Source organism: Lathyrus oleraceus, chromosome 2 (genome assembly GCF_024323335.1).
Source record: "Lathyrus oleraceus cultivar Zhongwan6 chromosome 2, CAAS_Psat_ZW6_1.0, whole genome shotgun sequence".
Classification (NCBI taxonomy): domain Eukaryota; kingdom Viridiplantae; phylum Streptophyta; class Magnoliopsida; order Fabales; family Fabaceae; genus Lathyrus; species Lathyrus oleraceus.
Window position 1 is genome coordinate 299,234,809 of NC_066580.1, and position 5,862 is coordinate 299,240,670.

The window sequence follows — 5,862 nt, forward strand, 5'->3', positions numbered from 1 at the left end:
TTTTTGTCGAAGCTTCTGATACAAGCTCAGAGATTTTGATAAACCGACTTCCAGATCAGAACGCGAAAAGTTAGAGAATACCTCTTCAGAGTCAGAATCTCTTTCAGATGAACTTTCAGAGGTAGTGTCCATGAAAGCTATGTTTGTTTGTACCTCTTCAGAGTCAGGTTCTGAAGCTTCAGATTCAGAGTCGTCCCATGTTGCCATGAGTCCCTTCTTCTTTGCAATGAAATAGTTCTTTCTGAAGCTTTCCTTTTTGGAGATATCCTTCTTTAGCTTTGAACATTCATTTTTGTAGTGTCCAGGCTCTTTGCATTCATAACATGTCACTTCCGTGTTGGGTCTGCCTCTGGGGGTTGAATCTGGACGTTCTCCCTTCTGTCTGGGACTTCTGAAGTTGTTTTGTCTTTTTCTCTAGAGCTGTTTGATTCTTCTGGAAAGAATAGATAATTCTTCTTCATCATCAGAATCTTCATTCTCAAAGTCATCATCTTCCTCTTCAGCTTGAAAGGCTTTCTTCTTTCTGATCTAGACTTTAGAGCAACAAGTTTGCTTTTCTTCTACATCTTCTTCTAGCTCTATTTCATGACTTCTGAGAGAGCTGATAAGTTCTTCAAGACTTATGTTGTTCAGATCCTTGGATAACTTTAGAGCAGTAACCATAGGTCTCCACTTCTTGGGAAGACTTCTGATTATCTTCTTAACATGATCTGCTGTAGTGTATCCTTTGTCTAAAACCTTGAGTCCCGCAACTAAGGTTTGGAACCTTGAGAACATCACTTCAACAACTTCATCATCTTCCATTATGAAGGCTTCATACTTCTGTATTAAGGCCAGAGCCTTAGTCTCTTTAACTTGATTATTGCCTTCGTGAGTCATCTTCAAAGAACCAAAGATTTCTTTAGCTGTTTCCCTGTTGATGATCTTCTTGTACTCATTGTAGGAAATTGCATTTAATATAATGGTTCTTGCTTTATGGTGATTCTTGAAATCACGCTTCTGATCATCATTCATTTTGCTTCTTGGAATAGATATACCAATTGCATAAATGGGTGGTTCATAACCATTTGTGACAATATCCCAGAGATCAGCATCATATCATATGAAGAAACTTTCAATTTTGTCCTTCCAGTAGTCAAATTTTTCTCCATCAAAAACTGGAGGTTTAACATTGTAGCTATCTCTTTCATTTGTGTTAGCCATGAAGTTTTTCTCACTCTGGATCTCTCTACACGGTTAAGTGTTTGATTCAAAAATCAATAATAGAGCCTAAGCTCTGATACCAATTAAAGGTAGAGAAAAACAAGAAAGGGGGTTTGAGTTGTTTTCACAGTAATAAAAAACTTTTTGCAACACCACACACACAAAAATAAATGCTAACAACACAAGGAGTTCATCCTGGTTCGCTTGAAGATCAAAGCTACTCCAGTCCACTTGGTCAAGGTGATTTCGCCTTCAATAAGAACTTAATCCAATAATCTCAACAGATTACAAAAACGTCTAAGAGTTTAACAAACTCTTATACCCCTCAAGTATACAGACCTAAACAAGTCACTTGAGGAATTATAAAGATTTTTAGAAATACAAGTGTTTGACCAGATGCTTCTAGGTAAGCATCATAAACACACATTTAAGAACAGTGAAATAATGACCACACAATATGAGAAACAACTCTTGTGTGAACACTAAATATTAAATGAAAGATATGAAAATATGTTGTGTATTGAGAGTTGTAGATCGAAGTCTTTTAGCATGTTTGTGATGAGGCCTTTATATAGTACTTTAAGATGACACCGTTGGAGGGAAATCAAGGAAGATTTCTTGCCAATTATGGAAATTAAAGGTATTAACTTTCTTGTCCTTTCCATAGCAGTCTTGGAACATAATCCATAATTTCCTTAAACAGAATTGTATTATACTTAGAATGCTTCTTGATTAAGTTTCAGATCCGGTGATGTCAGATAAAGTATTGAGCATGTATTAGAGTGAGTAGAGTCAGAGTCTTTGATAAAAGTCTTGCAGTCTTCAGATATTCTTTTTCAGTCTTCAGATGTTACTTTGAATAGTCTTCAGATGTAAAGTCTTCAGATATCAGAGTTGAACTATAACTTCAGATTATGTATGTGATTGCTTCTTGGATGTGTTCTTGTTCAGAGTCAGATCTGATTTCTTCGTGCTGGATCAGCTTTTCTGGACTACGTCAGATGCCAAATATTGGTTTCCTCAGATTCATTTTACCTTAGAAACCTTCACACTTAGAGAAAATTATTAGGGTACCAAATTGTTTCATTCTTTGTTATCATCAAAACTTAAAGATATATTACAGAATCAAAATCTTGTTCTAACACTAACTTCGTCTGAGGGACTTAAATTGTAACAACCTGTATAATATATATCTAGAATAATATCATACAAGTGTTAAATTTTGGTACTGTCACAACATAAGTGCCTAATGGCATCAATATATATACATGTCCAAACTAAAACATCAATGGAACATGTTATACAATAATGCCTAAACAATAAAAATATCTAAAATCTATGTACAATATCTTCATTGCACATAACTCCACAGCGGAAGATCATAATGAACAGCAACCCTTGAAACATCCATAGCAGTTTCTCAAGATTCAACCTGTAAAGAATACCTGAAAAAATAACAACAATAATGGGATGAGATAATAATCTCAGTGAGTTCTCCTATCCTATGGGTCCACTCGGCTCTACAGGGTATTCTAATCGATATTCAACTCATATCCAACTCAAGTCAACAAGGGAACGAAGACTTGAGCGATGGGGAAACTATCTCGCAATTGTATGGCAACATACATCTGAGTTCTCATAACTCAACCACGATCATTATTCAGATCACGAAACATCAATTCCCGATTGGACTTACGTCTAAGCCAGCCTCGGTTCATGCATGCTCGTATGATTCGACTTTCACGGTGGATATCCGGTCCCCCTATGGGACTTAAACCCACTATTGAGAACCATCACTCGTATGGGACTTTACCCACTTTGAGTCTCTTTCACCGTATGGGCCTTATCCCACTTTGGTGTCCACCTCTCCCCCATGTCCGCCATGGTTGGGGCTCAAACCCATTTGAGGCTCGAATCATTGGTCCCACATCCCAATGCTTACTCATCTAAGCATACCACAAGAGATGTGTACCACCACAGAAAACACACATTCTGAATACATGATCGGTTCCACAAAACATTGGTTCCACGAACCATAACAAATTCATCAATCATAGGTGACTTCATTCACCATAATACACAAATAATAATATGGCATGTTCCATACAATGCGTCTCATTCTTAATCATGGCAATAATTCGTCCACGACCTCACATAAGCGTCGTACGAATGAATACCGTATTCTCATACATATATCACATATGTTCCATAACCTAGATCATATTTCTAAGTTATTAATCAAATTATTCTTCTAGGTTTCCTCACTCATCTTTGTAAGGTTTTTAATCATGTTACTTCACCTTCCACATAACAACAATATGTAGTTTTCATCATGATAAAATTCATGGCATTTATAAATCACATAATATTTTATAACATGGAACAATAATAATAGCCCTTTACGTTATCTTTAGTCATGTTATTTCACAATCAACCATATCAACCATATCAACCATGTTTAACACCCATCATAAATATAACCCATTTAATTTGTAAGGCACATAATATACTATAATATGATATCATAATAATAGCCTTTTTCATTATCTTACTAATGCATCCGTCCGCATCCAAAACGGAGTTATAACGCTCAATTAATTCATTAATCTATCTTAATCAAGATTTAGATTAATATTTATTCGTTGCATAAGCATTCAACAACAACCTCTCTAGCGTAGTGGTAAGGCATGCACAGTTTCAAGGAGGTCCTGAGTTCGAATCCCCTTGGTGACAAATTCTGCACAGACAGAATATTTAATTCTGTTTCAGTGTTAATCGGTTAACCTATACCGTTAACCGGTTAACCACTCGCGAATTTGCCTCATACCGTTAACCGGTTAACACAGTAAAAAGAGGAAAAAATCCAATTTCAAATTAATTCTCTCAGTAACTTCTTTCCTTAAATAACTCCTCTTTTATTTTCCTTTCCATATACCATTTTTACCTACTATTTCAACATAACATGATTTTTCCACAACAATCAACATGATATCAACACATAGCACGGATAGGGAGTATGAACACAACAAGTTTATCACAAATTCACACAAACCCTAACCCCACAAATATAGATTATTTTCCCCCAAAGGCTAAAACTATCTAAGAACTCACCTAGTAGAAGAACAAGATGAAGTTGTTGATGATGAAGATGAGATGATGGTGATGGTTCCTTCCTCTTCTTTCCTTTTCTCTTTTCTTCTTTCTTTTTCTTTCTCTTTTCCTCTTTCTTTCTCTTTCTCTTCTTTTCCCTTTTCTGATAACTCTCTCCTTCTTCTTATCTCTTCCTACTACTTCTTATCATTTTCTTCTTTTCTTTCTTTCTAACCACATAAAATACATATATAATATCTAATATATATAATATTAAGTAGTAACCAAAATATCCCAATTGATATTTTATCTTCCAGCACCAATTGACCAATTATTAATGTTACCAAAAATGTTCTCTCTTGTACTTATTAATATTGGTATGTCTCTTTATTAATAATCAATCCCTTCAGAGTTCACCATTTACTCTATTGGTCCCAATTGATACCATTTAGAGCACATAGGAGCTCTAATTGTTACAACTAACCAAAGATATAATACATAGGAATTCAATAGGTCTCAACTGACAACTAATTGAGCATTTAAGGGAATATGGGATATCACATTCTCCCCCCCTTAAATTGAAATTCGCCCCCGAATTTCCTTCGCTCAACAAACAAACAATCCTTGAATCAGCACCTTAGACCAACACTTGACCTCTCTTCAATTCCAAGTCTCTAACATACTTATTCTTCTAACTTATCTTTGTTGACAAAGTTTACTTCTTCCCTGAACTTTCGAAACTTCTTGATTTCCATCACAATTTCATTCTGATGTTGGATTAACAATTAAACTTGCTCTCACTTAATTCCTCTTATATACCGCTCAACATCAGTGGGTAACTTTCTTCCCGGAAACCACGACTTCCCTTCCTTGTACTATGTTACACAAAACATAATTACAACACCTTATCTTGACTTGGTTAATCAATACTCATTAATTCTTCATAAGAAAATTTATTGATTCCTTAACCACACAATATTGACTACTCTTCCCTTATTATTCCTTCAACAAATGCGACAACTTTGTAATCCATTTATCGATAATCTCATAAACTTCACTTGATCTGATAATGTATGCTACAAGCCCTTACTCCTGCTAATTCACTTTTCCCGTACTACTCCAATGAGATAGAACCATTAGCACGAGGTCGTCTTACTTTTATCCTTACCTCCATTCTTAAGAGTAACCATCTCCCTAATCCCCAGAGACTTGGTTGGGCTCTTCCTCTCGTCACCTTCCATTGTGATACTCAGATTCCAATAGTGGAACACTTGGGATTCCTAGGCACTACTGTTTAGGTAACAATCTTCAAAGAAACACACTTACCCTCAGAGTGCCTACTGTCCAAAATGGTACTAGAACCTTACCAACTTCTATTAGTAGAATAACTTCCTTGGTGACTCACAAAAGTGTAGAATAAGACCAACACTCTTCAGAAGATAGGTATCCAGGGGTTACATTACTACAACCATGAAACATAAAACATCCAAATTCATCATAGGTTCGATATAGCTAAACCAAATTAGTTTGACAATATCCGATCCTGGTTACTATATTCCATATCAAATC